The sequence below is a fragment of the Physeter macrocephalus genome, chromosome 13 (genome assembly GCF_002837175.3).
Source record: "Physeter macrocephalus isolate SW-GA chromosome 13, ASM283717v5, whole genome shotgun sequence".
Lineage (NCBI taxonomy): Eukaryota > Metazoa > Chordata > Mammalia > Artiodactyla > Physeteridae > Physeter > Physeter macrocephalus.
The window spans coordinates 52188930-52209871 of NC_041226.1; the positions used below are offsets into that span (position 1 = coordinate 52188930).

At 38.1% G+C, this 20942-nt stretch overlaps 1 protein-coding gene across 1 annotated transcript in view; it reads left to right on the forward strand.

Moving 5' to 3' along the window:
• SCEL (sciellin) overlaps nucleotides 1-20942 on the forward strand; it is a 340495-nt gene that overhangs the window by 132674 nt on the left and 186879 nt on the right. The window lies entirely within an intron of this gene.

Consider the following 20942-nt stretch of genomic DNA (forward strand, 5'->3'; position numbering starts at 1 on the left):
TAAGTTTCATTAGGTGCCATTTGTTTATTTTTGTTTTTATTTCCATTACTCTAGGAGGTGGGCCAAAAAGGATCTTGCTGTGATTTATGTCATAGAGTGTTGAGAAATTTAAGTTTTTAAATGTTTATTTTAGGGAAGAAGAAAGGTCTAAAATCAGTGATCTAAAGTTCCATCTTAAGAAGGTTGGAAATGGAGAGCAAAGCAATGTAAAGTGAAAATACATAGAAGGAAAGAAATAGCAAAGATAAGAGCAGAAATCAATGAAATTGAAAAAGAAAAACAGTATAGAAATTTAACAAAGACAAAGTTTAGAGGGAAAGAAGCTAAGTGGTCTGGGGATGCCAGCTGTGAGTGTGAGGGGTCTGAGAGGGGAGATTGCCCTACAGTGTTATCAAGTCTTTGTAGAATCACCTGGTCATGTGAGGGGTCTTGCTGACACCGTCGTTGTGCCTGAGTACAAATTGTGTTGGGAAGCAGGTATTATTTTTAAAGGCATTTTGAAATTTAAAATATTAGCATCATCTTATGTTCAAAATGAAGGCAGTGCCTGCCACTTTCCTGTGCTTCCAGTTTCTGCCACTCAGCACGGTTGACAAGAACCTCTTTATTTCTCAAACCATTGCCTTTGCTTTTTGGAAGCAATATACAAACCTATGGAGATTTCATTCAAGGCACAGTGCCTGTAGGGCTGGGTCTCCAGAGCAACCTCTGGAAGAGAGAGCTACCTGTTCTTGCTTCAGTTTAACAGGTTGTTGAAATTTGCAAATGCTATGTGCATTTGTAAGAATGTAAGTTACAATTTAGTTTATAGGAAATGGTCATTCAATCAATAAATTTTTGCTGTTAATTTCCATTTGAATTTGGATTTTTTGTTTACTTTTGTTTCTTAAATAACATTCATAAAGCAATAAAAGTTTAAATAGGTTATGCATAAGCAATAGCATTTTATTCTTATGCTATTTGACTATAACATTCTTTTGCTCCATTGTGCCTTTCCTTTCTTTCTTTTTTTTCTCCATGCAAGTAGAATAAGAAAAAAATACATAGTTTAAATGAGAGGTGTGGCCTCTGATGAAAACTAGAATATAGAGAACTTTGTCATAGAGCAATTTGTGATGTATACAGATTAGGCCACACCATAGGTCTAATATTACCTTCTGAAAATAACTATATTCAATTAAAAAATTCTAATCTAAGATGGTATTTATTCAATCCATAAATACCAACATTATCTAAAGACTTCACTTTGTAGGAGGTGGGAAGGTAAAGCAGAAAGAACATGCGTTTGAGTTAGACAAACCTGATTTCAAGTACTAGCTGTGCCACCTAGTATTTCTGTAATCTTGATTACGTCCCTTAACGGGTTTGAATGTCAGTATTCTTACTTCACAACGTTGCAGTGTGCTTTCGAGGAGGTAATGTATGGAAAGTGCCTGGAACACAGGGGGTCCTCTGTTTTCTTACCTCCTTGACCCGCATTATATACCTGTACTGCTAAGAAATCGTAGCTTTCTGCATTTTCAGAGAGCAAGTATGGCAGAGTGGAACGAGCAGGGCCTTTGAAGTTGCACAAAACCATCCTTATTCTCCTTTGTCACTCCTTGACCACAAGCGACTTTAAGCAAATTATTTAACCTCGCTGAGTTTCTGTTTCCCCATGTATTAAAAGAAAAAGAAGACTGCATCTGCAGACACATGAAAATTAAATGAGTTATGATCTGTAAATATCTAGCATTGTGCTTGGCATAATAAATGCTCAAGAGTAGCTTCAGCTATATTATTTTTGTGCTATTAAGATTTTTTATTGCTTTTTTTTAAGGCACTTTCTATTTTAAAGATCGAAGCCCTTAGGATTACAATCAGCAATGCTAGAGCTCAGATCAATTTCTGGGTCAGATACTGGATATTTAAGTTGCTCTCTGCCTCTGTTTATGGGGACTAGATAAGAAATCTCATTGTTCCACATGCTGCAGAGTAGAAAGATGCTCGTGGGCTCAGTGGAGGTTATTTTTTATGGGTCCAAGAACCGAATCTTTATGATTGATGCTTGCTGTTTTTAAGATTTTTTTAAAGTTCCCTCCAAAAAATTCATATCTCAGATTATTGATTTCTACTGAACTGGCCTCCTTTTCAGGGCAACATAGTATATGATCAGGGAGGTAAAGAGCAGTATTTATTTGATTAAAATTTCTTCAGCTTGATTTTCTTGTTGCTAGTGGCAACCAACAAAAGAATAGATCTAAAATGACAGGCAACAACCACAATGATTAGAGTCTGTGTTTTTATCTTTCCCCAGCTGTAATTTTATAATAGGCTCTCTAGTGCTTGTGGTCATAAAAATGATTACTATATACACCACTTTAGACATATTGACAAACCACCCACCTAAACAACCCTATTGCAGTAATGAACCTTTTCCCAGGGCTTGGAGAATCAGCTTCAGGCCACATGTGCTGTTGCTACCCGAACAGCTGTACAGAAGATGGTACTGTGTATTTTACAGAAATTATTTTCCAAAGTGAATTTCCTATTAACTGGTATGTCTTAGATCAGCATACATTATGTGTAGCAGCAGAATTTATACAGTTTATATCTTTTTGAAAACAGTATCACTTCCTAAACACATACACACACACATACACACACATACATATGCACACACACACACACACACACACACGCAAACTGTATGTAATCTATTTAAGAATTTGATGGTTATGGTATAGATATATACTAAAGCCTCTAAAGGAAACTAAAAATACACCCTTGGCCGAGCTGTTCATTGTCATGGTCCTTTGCCCTTGAAGCACCATTGTCCTTGGAGCACCACATTCATAATACAGTTAAATTCTATTAGATTACTTTCCAAGGAAAAAAGCACATCGTTGTAAGAAGGAAAATAATTTTACAGAACCATGACCCACCTTTGGGATGTTTGTTGGATATTCCAAAATTGAACCTGATATACAGGAACACACTAGAACTGCATGTGACGTAGTAATAAGGTTCACTCTCTTCCTCTCTCATCTTGTTCATTTGCCAGCCAATAGGACCTTTTAGTGCAGGGTTTGATTTCTGCATGCTGTGATGCTATTTGTCTGACTACTGGAGTGTTATATTCACATGGACAGGACTTCCTGAGGGGTGGCCATTATCAAACTTACAATAAAACTTCAGCTGGATGAGAAGCCTTTTTGATGAATATCATGAGTGCTAAGCTGCATTTCTTGAGGCCAAGGAAATGTTTCCATACACCCCATGTTAAAGGGTAGGGTTTCTTAGGAGGAATACCGTAGGCTGCTAACAGCACAGTTGGGGATGGAGCTGGGGAGCAAAATATTTTGTAGTCAGCTCGGAATTAATGGAGCCTGTACTCCCAATGAGGGAAGGCCCTTAGCAGCCAGATTTGATACTGGAAGCCAGTGCAGGGAGAGCCTCTCTCAGCTGAACAAGGCGAGAGGGCAGGGAAACCAAGGCGAGGCTTAAGAGGATCAGACATATTTTGTCCGCTTCACAAAACTTCTCTGGGCTGGCACGCAAACCATTTTCTAATTTAAAAAAAAAAAAAAAGTGCCGTTAAAAAAGTTTAGTCTGCCAAAGTCACGAGATTCAAGAAGCAGTTCCCCATTTGCTTTTCTTCAAGTCTGTACAACACTGCAACTTTCCGCTCATCTCCTTGCTTAAAATTGCCGCAGGCCTGAAGGCCTGACCTTCCCGGCTCTGAGTTGGAGTTGGCTCTGAGTGAGCGTTGCCAGGGCCCAGGTTGGTAAACTAAAGAAGAAATGACTAAACTGTTAACTAGATGCTTAACTCTGCCAGGCTTCTCCATCAGCATTCAAACCGGAAATGGATTAGAGTGCTCCTATTCTCTGGGGCTCCCAGTGGATATATTATTTATTAAACCAGAAGACAGGTTTGTCTCTGGCAAGAAGAATTTGGCTCCAGCCCTGACCATCAGGCATTCATTCATTTATTAAGCATGTACACTCTGTAGCACTCTCCACTGCACTGAGGTATCCTGTGAATGTAGCAAAATTCCGGCTACACTGAGGGCATGTGAGAATATGTTCTCTAAATTCAGTCATTCCCATCCATGATGTTCAATAAAATTTAATCACTTTTCTTACATTCATTTAAAATACTTTCCATTTTCTTTGTGCTTGGAGCATCCATTCTCACTGTATTGCCTGGGCTTTCTCAACTTGTTTCAACCCGTTGCGGGTGATGGAAACTCTAGAGCTAGAGGCAGAGGATTCCCTTAAGGACTTGGTAGACTGTGGAGCTTGATCCATTTTTTTTTTTCTTTTAAATAGAGTATGAAAAATGCTCTCTAAAATAACTTGGCTCCGTTGGCACAAGCTGGGAAGTAAGTAAATCCTGGCTTCAAATAATTCAGATTCTTGAGAATATAAAAACCTGACAAAATGAGGTAGTGATTTATGAAATTAAAGCTGTATCTCCCTGGGAAACTGATGTCACAGATGCTTAAAGGTTGGAGGGTATTTGTAGGTGGAGGAATTTTTGAAGCTCTATGTCAGCAGGGACTGTATTTTTCTTATTACTCTTTCACATGGCACAAAATTGGCGCTGAACAAATATGTTGAATGAATGACTTTTTATTTTGTATTGCTGTCTCTCTTTCTCTCTAGTTCCTACTTCTCTAGAGCCTATATTTATTTATGAAGCAAATACTTATTAAGAGCCAGCTTCACTTTATAAGTGCCACTGGCACTTATTAAGTGCTGGTGTTAGGTACTATGGTAGGGTAAGAGTACAGAAAAATGAATAAAACTTGAGGCATGTCCCCAAAGAGATCTCAGTCCATTATTGCAATGCTTAGATCTATTGAACAATGCCATTTATCTGTACCCCTTTTTCATCTCATTCCTGTTAAATTTTTAAAATTTAATTTGTTTTATTTTATATTGAAGTATACTTGATTTACAATGTTGTGTTAGTTTCAGGTGTATAGCAAAGTGATTCATTTATACATATAATATATCCATTCTTTTTCATATTCTTTTCCCCTATAGGTTATTACAGACTATTGAGTAGAGTACCCTGTGCTATACAATAGGTCCTTGTTGATTATCTATTTTATTTATAGCAGTGTGTATGTGTTAATCCCAAACTCCTAATTTATCCCTCCCCTCAACCTTTCCCCTTTGGTAACCATAAATTTGTTTTCAAAGTCTGTGAGTCTGTTTTGTAAATAAGTTCAATTTTTAGATCCCACAAATTTTTTTAAACTCTTTTTTCAGTTTTAAAAATTTTAATTACTTACTGGGCTTCCTAACATTTCTCCTCTCAGTAGCCCATTTCTTCAAAATGCCGTAGGCTTTGAATTTTGAGCAACCCTAGTGTTTTTGTGAACTTGCTAAATTAGATTTACTTCTTTCCTTCCTTCCTTCCCTCCCTCCCTCCCTTCCTTCCTTCCTTCCTCCCTTCCTTCCTTCCATCTTTCCTTCCACATTGATTTCCTCTAGGTATAACCTGTGCACTAATTCTTTCAACATTTTTATTATGGTGTGATTATCAAGTGTTTGGGCGAGAGTTTTGAGGGCTTAATGACCTTGTATTAGGTTCTTACTGTTGCTGTAACAAATGACCACAAATTTAGTGACTTAAAACAAAATAATTTTATTATTTACATTTCTGGAGGTGAGAAGTATGGAATGGGCCTCTTGGGGCTAAAATCAAGGTCTCATCAGGGCTGTGTTCCTTTTAGAAACTCTGGGAGAGAACTCTTCCTTTTGCCTTTTCCTGCTTCTAGAGGCTGCCTGCATTCCTTCAATGGTGGCTCTTCCATCTTCAAAGCCAACGATGGCCAATCAAGTCTTTCTATGCTCATCACTCTGACTTTGTTTCCCTCACCATATCTCCTTCTCTGACTCTTAAACTCTTGCTTCCCTCTTTCACTTATAAGCACACTTGTGATTACATTGGACTCGCCTGGATAATCCAGGATTATCTCCCCAGCTCAAGATCCTTAATTTAATCACATTTTCTAAATCTCTTTTGCCATGTAAGACAATATATTCACTGACCCCAGTATGAAGACATGGATATAATTGAAGGGGTCATTCTTCTGCTTACCACACATCTAATGGGCTCTTAAAAAATAAGGTTCTTTATCCTTTTTGGTTGAAAGCGTAGCTGCATCTAACCCAGATTCTGACTCTAAGTCTTGGCCCAAGTGCTTGGCATATCTTCTCTGCCTTAAGTCCAGTAGAAGAATGCCTGATGTAATACTTTTGTGGACGAGTATATTACATTATAGACCAGAATGAATTCTTTATGTGTGTATGTAGGTAAGTAATGTACATTTTAGGGTGCTAAAAATGAGCTTGACTCTGGAAAAAGTCACTTTATATTTTGGCACTTTTATACTTGTTTCACACAGCTGTATGATTTCAGTAATGACATATGAATGCTATTTTGTGTACTATAATACTTTCCAACTTTTGTCCCTATGTCTTTGTACCTCTTTTTCTTTTTCCCAGGGAAAGTAGAGGAACATTTTACAATATTCTCTTTGGAATAGAAGATATGGATTTTAATAACTGAGATGATGTAATCACCATTATTCTGTTGAATTTCAGACCAGAATGGTTTATAAGCTATAGTAAATCATCAGTAAACATCATTTAGTCTGCCAGTCCCTGTGTGTTCATAGGAATAAAATGTTACTCCTGTCCTTGCTTGAGGAAACCATAGTTTACAAGAAAGAGAGCACACACAGAAGAGAGACTTAGCAATCTATGAGGTCAAGACTCCCATCAGAAAATTAAATAACGGTGACCCAAGTTTTGTTAGTAGATGACATTCGGACTTTAAACATGCAAGCAAAGATATTTCCTCAGGAGCTGGAGGTAAATGTCACTTGCTTAAGTTCATATTTGGAACAGAGGAGGTTGACAATTATAATACATGTCAAAATTTCTAATTTGAAAGAAGTTTTAATTGTTTACATATTTCTTCTTAATGTCATATTAAATTGGTGCTATTAATGAATGGAACATTAAAACTGGTATTTCAGAGATTAGAAAAGAAGTAAAAACAATTGAAATATGTTTTTTTGACTTGGGGGATTTTTGTTTATAAAATACCTTTGAGTGTTTATATCCCAAAAAAGTGTGGAAGACATAGGTCAGTGGGGAAAGAAAAAATCAATGGAAGACATAGATCAGTGGGGAAAGAAAAAACTCAAAGTTCTCACTCTTGATGAAGAGAGATGACAGGCAGGTCCATAACAATTAATCATGGTACGAAAATAATGTAAGTGATTAAATCTCAGAGATACATAGACAGTTACCTATAGTTGTAAGGTGCTAATTACATTAAGACTTAGTTATTGGGAAAGAGAGAAGAGTAAGAGACTTAAGAGTGCTTCTTGAGTGACTGCTAAGAAATTCCCGTTTTAAGAAAAATTCTTTTAAACATATGTTGTAATCATGAACAATTTTGTTGGAGTTGACTCAGGTAGCTTTAGTCTGGTCCTTCAGTAGCAGATATGATTAGATTTGTGACAAGGCTTTGTGATCATCTCTTGCTTTTGTCTACCCAACACAAGTTGACTTAGATTGTAGCTATAGGAAAAATCTTATCATTTAATCAATGTAGAGTTGCTATTTCTTCACCTCAGAGGATTAAAAATTACTTTGTGTGTATGTGATTGAGGTTGGGTTGGGATTCTAATGGCTGGAGCCAGGGCAGAAATGAGTATATTTTGAGAACCACTACCTTGGGTCATGAGACCTGCATCCATTTGCTGCTCTTAACCTAGCCATGCTTTATGCCACTTGAAAGTGTGCTTGGTGGTTTTGGGTGGACAATAAAATTTAATTATGGTCATTCCAATCTTCTTGGGAGATGGTCAGCCTTTAAAGCTGTATCCATATAACACCAAAATAACTACCTATTTGCTTTTTACTCGCCTGGATTTGTTATTTTGGCTACATAAAGTCTTGGTAGTCAAATCCATGTTGAAAATTAGCCAACATTAAAGGCTGAAAAGAACTTTAAGGAAAATTTAAGCCAAATTTTTCATCTTGGAAATGACTATTGTGATGAACTGAGAGACCATGGAATACTGTTCTGTGGTTGCGAGTCTTGCTGGAGCCCTGTAGTGACAAACAGAAGCAGGAAGACTGATTGGCTGGCATAACTAAATCTTTGATTTGCTTAGGACATGAATGTCTGAACTACATGAACCCAGTAATACCAAATACCATTCTTTAGGAAAAGAAGTAGGCTAAGTCTTTTGAAATTTGGATAATAGACTATTGCTTGGACAAGCTAAGTCAAAAGTTTTATCCTTAAAAAAAATTGGGGGGTTAATGTGATTTCCAAGCAAGAAACAATTTTTTGCTTTTAAAAATAACCTCAAAAAATAGCCTCATGGGCTTCCCTGGTGGCGCAGTGGTTGCGCGTCCGCCTGCCGATGCAGGGGAACCGGGTTCGCGCCCCGGTCTGGGAGGATCCCACATGCCGCGGAGCGGCTGGGCCCGTGAGCCATGGCCGCTGAGCCTGCGCGTCCGGAGCCTGTGCTCCGCAACGGGAGAGGCCCCAACAGAGGGAGGCCCGCATACCACAAAAAAAAAAAAAAAAAAAAAAAAAAAAAATAGCCTCATTTGTTAAGTTGATCTTTTTTCATTCCAGAAACGTATTTCTAAGGCAGTGTCTTATGTTTACTATTATATGTGTCTCAAAGAATTAAAGGCCATGAAGGACAGTAAGACTGAGAACATATGGCTGACATGAAGAGGGCAGCTGAGGCAGTACAGAAGTCCTACTTGCAAGAAAGTTGTTTTGGCCTAAATTTTCCAAATTAGTTGTTTTATTTACTAGATTATTGTTCATGTTCCTCTTTGTTTTGACTGGGTCCATTCACAGGATGGCAGAACCGGAGAGGCTAAAACTCTGACCCGTGATTTATTGAGGCCAGTCTATAAACTCAGTGAATGGCAGGAGCCTGGGACTATTAGTACCTCTGCCAGGCAAGGTGAACTTTATCTTTGCTGTAGCTAAATCCTATGAACTCTGGTCATATCTCATTATACTTGTTAATATACAGCCACACTTAGACATCAGATTTTCATTGGAAGTGATTGTATAGTCATAGATTCTTAATTAAATTGGAGCTTTTATGTGTATGGTGTCAAAATTTAGTGCATAATACTATCCGTTGTTAAGAGAAAATTGACATGTTAGAAAGCAAAAGTGAATGCTAAACTAGCAATGTTGTTGTAAATTTAAAACATGCTGTTTTAAGTGTCATAAGGAGTTAGTGCAAAAGTTCTGTATAAGTGTTTTGTTTTTGCTTTTGAAAAGGGACCTGGGGTAATTGATTTGCTTCAGTAACCTGTGTTTAACCTGTGTTTTTCCGTTTACGTGTCTCCCCCTCTGCTTAGTTCTGCATCCTTTCAGTACTTCTGCACGTCAGGTGGGCTTGTTGATATACTACTTCTTACGTGTTTCTATGTTAGCAGTAATTAGATTGGAGTTGGGGTTTTGCAAGATATTTATTTTCTCCTTTTCATTTAATTTTTTTTTGAAAATTAAGATAATAATATTTGCCTTGCAGATTTATTTAATGATGTACATAAATGTATGTAAAGTTTCTACTGCTCATTAAGTCCTCAGGAAACTAAGTAGAATGTATGTTCATCCAGGGAAATGTCTGTGGTTTCTCTTTGTTTCGCTTTAGGGTGGATATTCAAGAAATGTTGCCAAATAAGAACTACTCAGATGCAAACACAAGAGCAAATGCTGAAACTGGCTTATAAATGCAAGCCAGCTGGCTGCTCTAGACAAAGTCTTAGGAAGAAAGCTTTCTTCATCTAATTCATAAATGGAATTGCCAGGCTTAACTGGCTTTTTAAAAAAAAATTTTTTTTGAACTCTGCATTGCTGTATAACTGTGACAGCATTAAGAAGAGCGTATAAGAGTAAAATAAGGGGGTGACAGTTCACAAAGCAGTGTTATAACCATCTCTGTGGAAGAGCCTAGAGATGGTTCCATGTAGGAAGCCATCTGTATGGATGGTGTGACCTCAGGCTATCACAGATGATAAGCGAGAAAGGGAAACCCTTTACCTGAGGTAGGAGATAGATGGGCCCCTGGGCTGGACAGCTGGTGTTTGCAAGTGGAGTAAAATCGAAGCTTTGTTTTCTCCCAGACACTTCAAGGACAAAGCTAGTGGCAGAAGCTGAGCTCTGCTGGAATAAAGAGATAAGATGGCCACTCCTGAGGTCAAGGAAACTTCCCCGACTTCACAGAATGACTCTTTGGGGGTCAAAGGGGGAGGGTGCCACCCCATAATAGGTGATGCCAAGACCCCCACAGGCCTCTGCGGTGGAATCCATCTTAGCAAAAAGTTGCGCACGCATGTTGGAGAGGGTCCGAGGGCAGGTCAGTTGTGAAAAAAGAAGATTAATTGGACAAAGGTAAACAAAGACCCGGAAGAACTGTTCTATATAAGAGATTTAAATCACCTCATTACTGCACTCCCCCTCATTAGGGGGGGCGTCCACATCCTTTCTCTCCAGGTGTGTATCTCTGCCTTGCTTCAGTCTCAAGTAAACAAGCTGTTTCTCGGTGTGCTCTCCCACTTGTTGTGCTGTGTCTCTAATAATAATAAACTTCGTACCTGTTTTTACAGGTTTTGCCTCCTTGAAATATTTCTTGCTTTCAAACGGGGGCAAAAGCCAGGGCCATTTTGCTTCTAGCCTCTAATCCCTGATGGTCTAGTGACTAGGATTCCTGGTTTTCATCCCGGCTACCCAGGTCCAATTCCTGGGCAGGGAACTAAGATCTCTCTTCAGGACTGCTCACTGCTGTGTCTCCGAGATCATACGTACCCAGCTTGGCAGGTGTGTGTGTGTGTGTGTGTGTGTGTGTGTGTGTGAGATGAATATATTCTATATTATGACTCTCTCCCTCCAAGTATATATATATATATATATATATATATATATATATATATATATATATATATAAGTCAGCATTTATTTCCACACTTTTATGCTCTCCCTTGTATCACAGGACTGTAAGCCTGAGAATCTTATTTCCCAGACTCCTTTGCTTTTGCTGTTGTGGGTGTAATTTATATTGTCAATGAAATGAACTCATGCAAGATTTCAAAGACTGAATCGAGGCTTAGTGAGTCCATATATGAAAAACATAAAAATTCCTTTGCGATATAAATAATAATTTCCCTAATTTATTGATTTTATAAATTTGGAAGTATGAAAAGTTGCTTTCCACCTCATGCCCCGACTTAAAACAAAAAATACCTCTTTGTTCAGCATTTGCTGCGAAGATTGAATCCTTTGTTAGACAGAAAAGTACGACTTTTCTTTCCCTTTAGCTTGCTTTTTATGTGACATTGTTTGAGAGACAGAGCACAGTATTTTTAAACAGATGACAAGATGTCAGCTTTGAGTGGCACAAATTTAGAAGCAACAGTGGAGTGTTTTATTACGATTTCTTTATAGTATGAAAAAACCCCAGAGTTATGCCTCTGTGCCTTCGTGATAAAATCACACTGAGAGGCAACATTAGGACACCGATTGGGAGGGAGGGCGAGCGTGAGGAGGGCAGGACCGTAATTTTCATCTAAGGAAACAGCACTAGACTTGCAAGAAGGGAATTGCATGTATTACTGAGCAATGTGATGGTTCTCCCAGATGAATTGTTCATCTCCAAGAAGCATTCGATCAGGCGAGCTATCAACAAGATCTGGCCTTTGATAAGCACATCCACTTTAATAGCAGTTCCTGAGATGAAAGGTTTGGATACTTTCAACTTCATGGCACTCAATCTCTGCAGCCTGAAAATATGAAATGATAACTTCCTAGTGTGCTGCCTTGAAAACCATCAAAGTATGCTAGAATCATCCTTTTAGACATAAAAGGAGACATAGGATGTTACTAATTAACTCATCTCCCTTATTATTCCTAAAATGATTTAAGACAACGGACTATATGATACAATGGGAAAATACTCCTTCTTGGCCTGATGTAAAATGACGAATTGTCCAACATAATCTCTAGGTGTCTTCCATATTACACCTTTTATGAGAAAATTTGGGGAGTCATTCATTTAAAACTTCATTGCAAGGGACCATATTAAAGTGAAGTCTTAATAATAAACCTCCCAATGTGGGGTTTAGGATAGACCTAAATTTATCCTAAAATCTATTTGGTTTTTGGACTGTTTTGATTCTGAAGCTTACATGTATCCACAGAGTTGATGTCAACCCAATTCCCTGGAAAATTGGAAGACAAGGATTTTTTTCTCTGTTCTTGTTACTATCTTGGCGAATTTGGCAAATGATTGTCTTTTCAGTGGCACAAATTTAGTAACAATAGGAGGATGTTTTATTACAATCTCTATACCACATGAATTTTAAAACTGTTTGGTGATCTGGAGGGAAGTTGGTTAAGAGGATAGTATACTTTTCATCTAATGAAACAACCCTTAACTTGAGGGAAGGTGATTGTAGGATTACTGAATAACTGAATAGGTTTTCACTTGAAGCATAGGGTGTCAGTTTTCTCTTGTTGAGAAATTTTTCTAGCCAATATTTTACAAGAAATGTTTCCTTTTACAAGACATGTTTTTTAAAAAGTGTTTAAACAGCATAATTCACAATAGCCAACAAATGGAAGCAACCCAAGTGCCCATAGACGGATAAATGGTTGAAGGAAATGTGGTATATACATACATTGGACTATTAGCCTTAGAAAGGAACGGAATTCTGACACATGCTATGACATAGATGAATGTTGAGGATATTATGCTAAGTGGAATAAGCCAGTCACAAAGGGACAAATATTGTATGATTCCACTTGTATGAGGTACCTAGAATAGTTCAGTTCACAGAGACGTAAAGTAGAATAGTGATTGCTAGCGGCTGGGGGAGTGGGGGATGGGAGTTAGTGTTTAATGGGTATAGAGTTTCAGTTTGGGAAGATAAAAATGTTCTGGGGATGGATAAAGGTGATGGTTGCATAACAACATGAATATACTTTAAAGTCACAGAACTATGCACTTAAAAATGGTTAAAATGGCAACTTTTATGTTATGTATATTTTATCACAATTTAAAAGATAAATTTAAAAAGAAAAAAAGAGTTTAAAATGACTCTAGCTGCATCTCCATGTTTATCCCTTTTCCTAGTTTAAGAGGGGTATAAGTTACACTTATCTAAAGTTCTGTGTCTCTACTGATTTAAGGCTGAATAAAATGTCACCAGCAGTTCTTTTGCCTCTTTTAATATGTATCTCTTGGTAGGCCACCAGCTCTAAGACATATCTATGTGGCTCTGACTTCAGATAAAATAAAGTTGCATCTAGCATTTATTTTACAATTACAAATATGGAAGGAAAATTAAGAAAAATAATGTCTTAGAAAATTGCTTTTTTGGAGATAGTGTACATGACGGTTAACATTAAAGATGTGATATTATCATGTCTTTTTACTATTGAACATATTTAAAATGTACATTTAGGCATCAAGTTAAAGATATTTATAAAATACTTTCTTATTTGCGAAAGTGAACCCCACCTATTGATGATATTCTTCTTGTTCCCTTATGAATATTTGACTGAATCTTACTGTTCTTTTATTTTTTTGAAGTAGGCTAATAGAAGGCTTTTTAAAAGTAGGCTAATAGGCTAAAGTAGCCTACTTACTTAAAGTAGGCTAGTGATGCCTTCAAAAGTTGTTTATTTTCTGACATAATAACTATCGTAAATACCTTTATGTGTCAAAGATTCATTCCAGTAACACTATAGTGAGAATGATTTTTCCATTTTTTAAAGTAGAGTCACAGTAATTTATCAGGTGTTTTAAAATTCAGATTTTCATCCAAAAACTTGCCTGAGATTTATTTTAGAAGAGTTGTTTTCCCTCACAGGATGGTGGTAAAAGGCAAGAAGACATGACTCCAAGAACCTAGACATATTTTGACAGAATATAAAGCATCTTGAATTTCCCCCCCTTAATTAGTCCATTTTTATTATGAGTCTGTTGTTAAGTTTTGACAGAAAAATTTCATAAATGCTTAATTCTTTTATGGATAAAATAATTTAAAATAAAACAATCATTACAAAGAATAATAACGTGTAGAATTGCGTTGAATTTAAAGGTGAAAGCATTTATAATGCAAGCACAAACACACTTGGAAGTTTCAGGAAAGTTATTAGCATAGAAGGCGAATAAGTCATGAGCGGGGGCAAGGGCAGGGATGGGTGAGGCAGGACTTTTATTGTTTTTTTAATTTATTTTTTATTTAAAATTTTTTTTTTGTTTTTTAAATTTTTATTGGAGTATAGTTGATTTACAATGTTGTGTTAGTTTCAGGTGTACAGCCATTACTCAGCCATAAAAAAGAATGAAATAACGCCATTTGCAGCAACATGGATGGACCTGCAGATTATCATACTGAGTGAAGTAGGTCAGACAGAGAAAGACAAATAGCGTATGATATCACTTATATGTGGAATCTAAAAAAGGGGAACAAATGAACTTATTTACAAAACAGAAATAGAGTTACAGATGTAGAAAATAAATTTATGGTTACCAGTGGGTAAAGGGAGGGAGGGATAAATTGGGAGATTGGGATTGACATATACACACTACTATATATAAAATAGATAACTAGTAAGGACCTACTGTATAGCACAGGGAACTCTACTCAATACTCTGTAATGGCCTATATGAGAAAAGAATCTTAAAAAGAGTGGTTATATGTATATGCAGAACTTTTATTGTTAAACGCTTCTCAGGCAGCGTTGATCCTGGCTTTGGACAGATTCCTTAATTATTTTTTCCTCCCAAATCATCTGTTGCAAAATGGAGAGTTTCACGTGCTCCCAGGAGGTGGTTAGTTCAGTGAGAGTGAATTTCATGGTGGAAAGTCCGTGTAACTGGAGTCCACTGAGAGTCAGTTATTTCCTTGTGAGTGGTTTGAATTTATTTTGGGTCAGTCTGAGTAAATGTCAAGTGTTTTAGCACATGGGTAAAGTGAGCTCTTCTGTGGCACCTCTTATGAAAGCCAGAAATCATGGCAGGGATGGGGCAACTCCTCAGTCCTTTGTGGGCAATTCGCAAATCCAGACTTCTGAAAACTCAAAGACTTTGTTTTCATAGCTTCACTGGTGATAAATTTGGACCTGACTTGATATGGGGCTATTCGTAGTTTTAACTGGTTCTACGTATTATAAATATTTGTACATTTGGCTGTGGAAATATTAGTGTTTGATTACAGTTGCTACCCCAGATCCTGCCGGGATTCTTCCATGATGTAGTATGTGCACCATGTTACTCGAAAAATCAGAACATTTCTGAATTCCCAGACACTTCTGGCTCAAAGGCTTTCAAAAAAGGGATTTAGGTCTATAATACTATACACATTTTTATTACTACTACTAAGTAATGATAATCTTTTATGAAATAAATATTTATTGTATGCACATTATGTGCCAAGCACTGTGCTAAGTGCAGGGTATATAATAGCAAGGAAAACATATATAGTCCCTGATGTCTAGTTGAGGAGACAATCACATGTACAGCCATATAATTACAGATACATATATATGTATGTGTATATTTATATATAATTATATCAGATATATAATTACATATATAAAAATATAAATAAATATATAATTATATATAATTACATATAATATTGTATATATTAATATTAAATATATTAATTTATATTATAGATAATTACAGGTAACTATTATAGATAATCACATGTACAGCTAAATAATTACCAATTGTGCTAAATAGAGTTCAGGAAAAACTGGGGGAAGTTCTAGTTTAGATTGGTGAATCAAGAAAATATTTGAATGGAAATCTGCACGGTTACTCAGAGGAGGCAGGTAAAGGGGATGGGAAAAACATTCTATCCAGAAGAAACAGGTTGTGCAAAGTTGCATGGGTGGGAAACATCTTGGCAAATGTAAAGGGTGGAAGAATACCATGTACTTGGTGCGTGGCAAGGGATGAGAAACTGAGATGAGCTGAAGCTTTAGAAGTAGGCAGAGGCTGGATTATTTGAATGGGCCATGGAAAAGACAAATTTTATTCTATTTGCTGGTGAGTGATATGATCAAATTTAATTTTTAAATTATCATTCTAGGATATCATAGGAATTCTCAGAATGAATTGAAGATGCACAAAATTTTAAGGAAAAAAAACTCAGATGACATATGTTGGAGGTAAGACCAGCATAAAGGAAGTAGAGGTGAAGAGAAAAAGAGTCAAAATTTAATTTGGAGAGAAGATTGGCAGGGCTTAGTAATGAATTGGCCATTACTTGGTTGAGGAAGAGACTTGCTCTTTTCTGAGTGAATGGAGGTCTCATTTGCCAAGGTGGAGAAGACCAGAAGAGGAGTGTGTTGGCCACGACTGGGGTGAGGGGAGGGCAAGAGTTCTGTTTTGGACATGTTAAGTTTGTGATGTCTGGAGGATATCCAAGTGGACATGTCAAGTAGACATTTGGCTACACAAATCTGGAGCTGAGATCTGCATTTGGAGGCTGTTCGTTTGGAAGTTGGACTATAGATGGATTTAAAACATAGGAATGGATAAAAATATTTAAAGAATGAAGATAGAGAAGAAGGTCATAGGCTGATCTTCTCCACTGTTGAGGAATTTCCACATTTAAAAATCAGGTAGAAGAGGAAAAGCGAGCAATGGGGAGTGAGAAGGAGTGGCCTAACCATTGGGAGAGGAGCTTGGTGAGTGTGACATCAAAAAAGCTGGGAGAAAAGAGGTTTCAAGAAGCAAATGCTTAAGAATTTTGAATGCTGCAAAGCGGTAGTAGGGAAGGGTCTAAACAAGCTCCTTGTTTGTGACAGTAAGGGGTTATTGGTGGTCTCAGCAAGAGCACTTACGTAACTGGATTGTGGTAGACCAACCAGTGATGGGGTGGGGAGTTCTTTTCAGAAACAGAAACAAAATGACAGAGATAGAGGCAGGGACAGAGATGATTTAGAAGATGGAGCTATGGGAGCTTGAGGTGGTAGATCTTAATCGGGAATTTATGATGACCGCTTAAGCAAATAGTAAAAAAGGGTTTGGCTTGAGCTGGAGAGTCTGGAGATGGTGATGGCTTCGGGCATGGAATGACCCACATCAGGGGCCGGCAAACTCTGGCCCTCAGGACAAATCTGTTCTTGTAAATGCACATTACTCGAACACAACCACAGACATTAAAAAAAAAAAAAAAAGAAGAGGAAGAAGATGGAGCTATGAGTGCACGTTTGAAGAAGTAAAGCAGATGCAGAAGATGCCTGGGAGAGGAGACATCCAAGGAATTGAGGCTACTACTTATTCTGTATAAGGGTACTAAGGGTTTTATACACTTCAATCCACTTTAATTCTCACAACACCACTAGGAATAAGTATCACAACTGTAACAACTTGTTACATTCCAAATGGCTGGGAAGTCTAATAAGAATGGTCCCAGGCTTAGTCATATCTATTGGAAATATCCTTGAGTACAAAGTAAAGTGAGATGCTTCTCTGCTGCCCCCTTTGCTTGCCTTCCAGTCACTGCCAAGCTGGCTCTCAGCAGGACTCACACAGTCTCATCCTCATTTCCACCTGGTCCTCTGCCCTGTCCCTCAGTCCTGACTTCATGTCACCCTGCTACTTTACTTACCTTAGTTAACTTCTCTTTGTATTGTATTTTCCCATTCTTGGTAAGCACCCATGAGACCAACAAAAGCTAATATTGATCACTGCTCACAGCACATCTTGGATTTATTCACTTAATTATTAAGTGACTACTGTGTTCTAGGTACTATACTATTGGTATATAGTGGTGAACAAGCAGACACAGAGATTATGTTCTAATATATATGTATGGATGGGGGCGCAAATGGCTGGCAAGCGAACCAATACTTTTTTTAAAAAAAGATAATTTTGGGTAATGATGAATTCTATGAAAAAAATAAATCAGGGCATTGTAATAGAGAACTGAATGTTTCCTTTAGATTGGAAAGTCAGGAAAGTTCTCAATATTATGCTAAAAGACCCCTGTCTAGTGAGGGTGAGGATGGAAGCAGAGAGAGCCCGCCTTGCCCCACGGGATGAAACAAGAAGAGTCTAAGTGAAACGGTGCACCTCAGACTGGAACTTGAACCTACGTGCAGGGACTCAACCCAGCTAAAACCCAGATTGGGACTTGAACCCAGAGTCTTTTCATTAGAATCATTCACCTGGTGTCTGGATTACTGAGGTTCAGATTCTTTGTGTCTCAGCACAGAAGGAATTCAGCGAGAGGCAAAATGGTAGGCAAGAAGTAGATTTATTAATATAGGACGCTTGTGAGGAATACAAGCGGGCAGGCGAGGGGCCTCTGTCCTGAGAACTAGTGGGCTCTGTTCTTATAATCAGAGGAAAGTGGGGAGGGGGGAAAAGACCACCTTCTTCCTCATTCTTTGAGTAGACCTCACTAGCTCCTCCTTCGCATCCAGCAGGAGAGTGTTTGACCCTATGAAGTCAAACTTAGACTGTCATGATGCTTATTCAAATCAGCAGAAGGGTGGTAACATATACTAAAATATGTTAAATCATCTCAGGTTTCAGTATAATGAGGATCTCCTACTTTGGAATGTTACCTTTCCCTTATGTTCCTGTCCTTGGTTCTAAGGATCATTATCTTGCTGGACTTGACCAGCAGGATGCAGGCCTCATTTTTTTCACTTAATGACCTGGGGCATATCTCATGCTTTTATTGATGGCTTTATAGTTGAGTAAGCCTGCTTTCTTCCATGATGTTCCAATAGCTTTCTTGAGCGATCATTAACTCACAGTGGTCTCTGCAAGTTCCCTAAGTTTCCTCCTCTATCTAAAATCCCCTAGTGGGACTTCTGAAACCACCTGTGCAACTATCCTACTCTATTCCTAGCAAAAGGAGTGAAGGGGAAAGGAACCTGGTCGAGGTACTACTCCCATTTCAGAGATAAAGATCCAGAGGGCAGAGTTACCTAGGCTACTCAAGCACATTTGACTCAAAAAGGATGACATTAAGATTCCAACCTCTATCTAGTTATTCTTTGAACAAAAGCACTAGTTCTAGGCCTATAGTTGTCTCTTGGAAGCCTTGGACAAAGTAATCTACCTGGCTCTGCAAGTGAGGCTATTACTAGCCCTATTAATCTTAGAACTAAATGATGTATGTACAAAGGCGCTGTGAATGGTTTGAAGAGAGTGGGAAATATCAAATCAAAATTTTCATGACCCTACCATGTCATCATTGTGAAATGTCATTTTTTTATATAGTTAGGTTTAAAAGTCTGCCAGAGTTCACGTAGCCCCTCCCTTCTTTTCTAGGAGGGAATGTGCCTAAATTTTCCCAGGAAGATGGGAGCTCCCTTCAGAGAAACAGATTGCTCAACCTTGTTTGGTGGCAGCCGACTCCAGAGAATCACAAAAATTCGGGCAGGATTTTTTTTTTTCATGTCTTACCAAAAGTACTGCATAGAAATTCAAGGCTCTGCGCAATGGTCTGTGCTTCGCTGTGGCAGAAAAGGATCCAGAAATTGCTATTGCTTGATTGGTGAGACAGTCCCCTCAAGATTCTGACAAGGGACCTGGGGTGTACCTTGACCTGTAACTATGGAGCATGGCTTGGGAAAGTATGGGGAGGTACTTCTCCTGATTAGTCTTTCAGCTTGTATCCAGTTTAGGGGACTATAATTGACATTGTCTATACAAAACCAGGAAATAGACTATCTATTTTAAAAGAGAGCTAAGGGAACGAAATGACAATTAAATGGTTAGAAAATGAGATTTATGAGGGAATATTGAAGAAGATGGGGAGTACTGAGGGATCAGATCCAAGACTGGTGCTTGTTACTGTTTTCTCCTCATTCCTGGGCAGGACCTCAAGGTCCCTTTGAAAATCCTCTGGAATGTCTCGAGGAGTCTCTCCAAGCCCTGCTTCCTACTCCCATCCTGAACCTCCTTCTTCTCGTCTTCCTCCTCCCTTTCTCCCCCATTTCTTCATACCTGGTTTGTTTCTCCCTACCCAAGCCTTTAGTTAATTGTTTTATTAAGCTGTGCATTTTCTGGGTCTCCACCCTTTTTGTTAAGAACTATTTACCACTCACATCTAGTGATTAACCAAAGGAAGACTTTCCGTTGGTTTCTGGCACACAGCTTTGCTTACCAAATGTTTTTTTGAATTGAGTATTCACGGTAGCTTTGCCAGGGCTATCTTACGTTAGTCTGGAGCTTTGTGAATGAGTGACAGAAAAAGGGAGAAAACAGTAGGTCTCTGTGTTCACACCAGTTCCTAGCAGCTTGGTATCCCATTTCAGCTCACGCTGATAAAGATCTATAGAAGAACGTTAACTTTCTCAGACTGGTGTATTAGTTGGGACAGGCCAACTGCTCTAATACAGAACTTTAAAGTTTCAAAGTTTCAAATATGGATTAGAAATCCAAAATAAAGTTTACTTGTCACACATATTACAGCCTTCACCTGGTTGGCTGGCTCTACTGGGCAGCTTTACTCCAAGCAGCAATGTAGGCTCAGATCCTTTTCTTTTTTCTTAGACTTCTCCATTCAATGGGTGCAAGGGGGGAAAAGAGAGAGTATTGTGTGTGTGAGCCCTGGAAGACATATATATTACTACTCATACACTGTTCGTTCTATTCATATTACATTGACCAACACCCAGTCGCAGGACTACATCCAGTGGCGAAGCCGGCTATGACATGTTGCCCAAAAGAGTGCTTGGGAAGAAAGAAAAATTCATTTGGTGAACAACTAACTAGTTGTTGGCACAGATGCTGTGAGTGAGTCTGTTTCTATTAATTACAAACGGCTCTAACTAAAAGCTAAGAAAAAATACTGCAGCCTCAAAGGGTATATACAAAGTCCTCAAAGATTCTTTCAGTTGGGAAA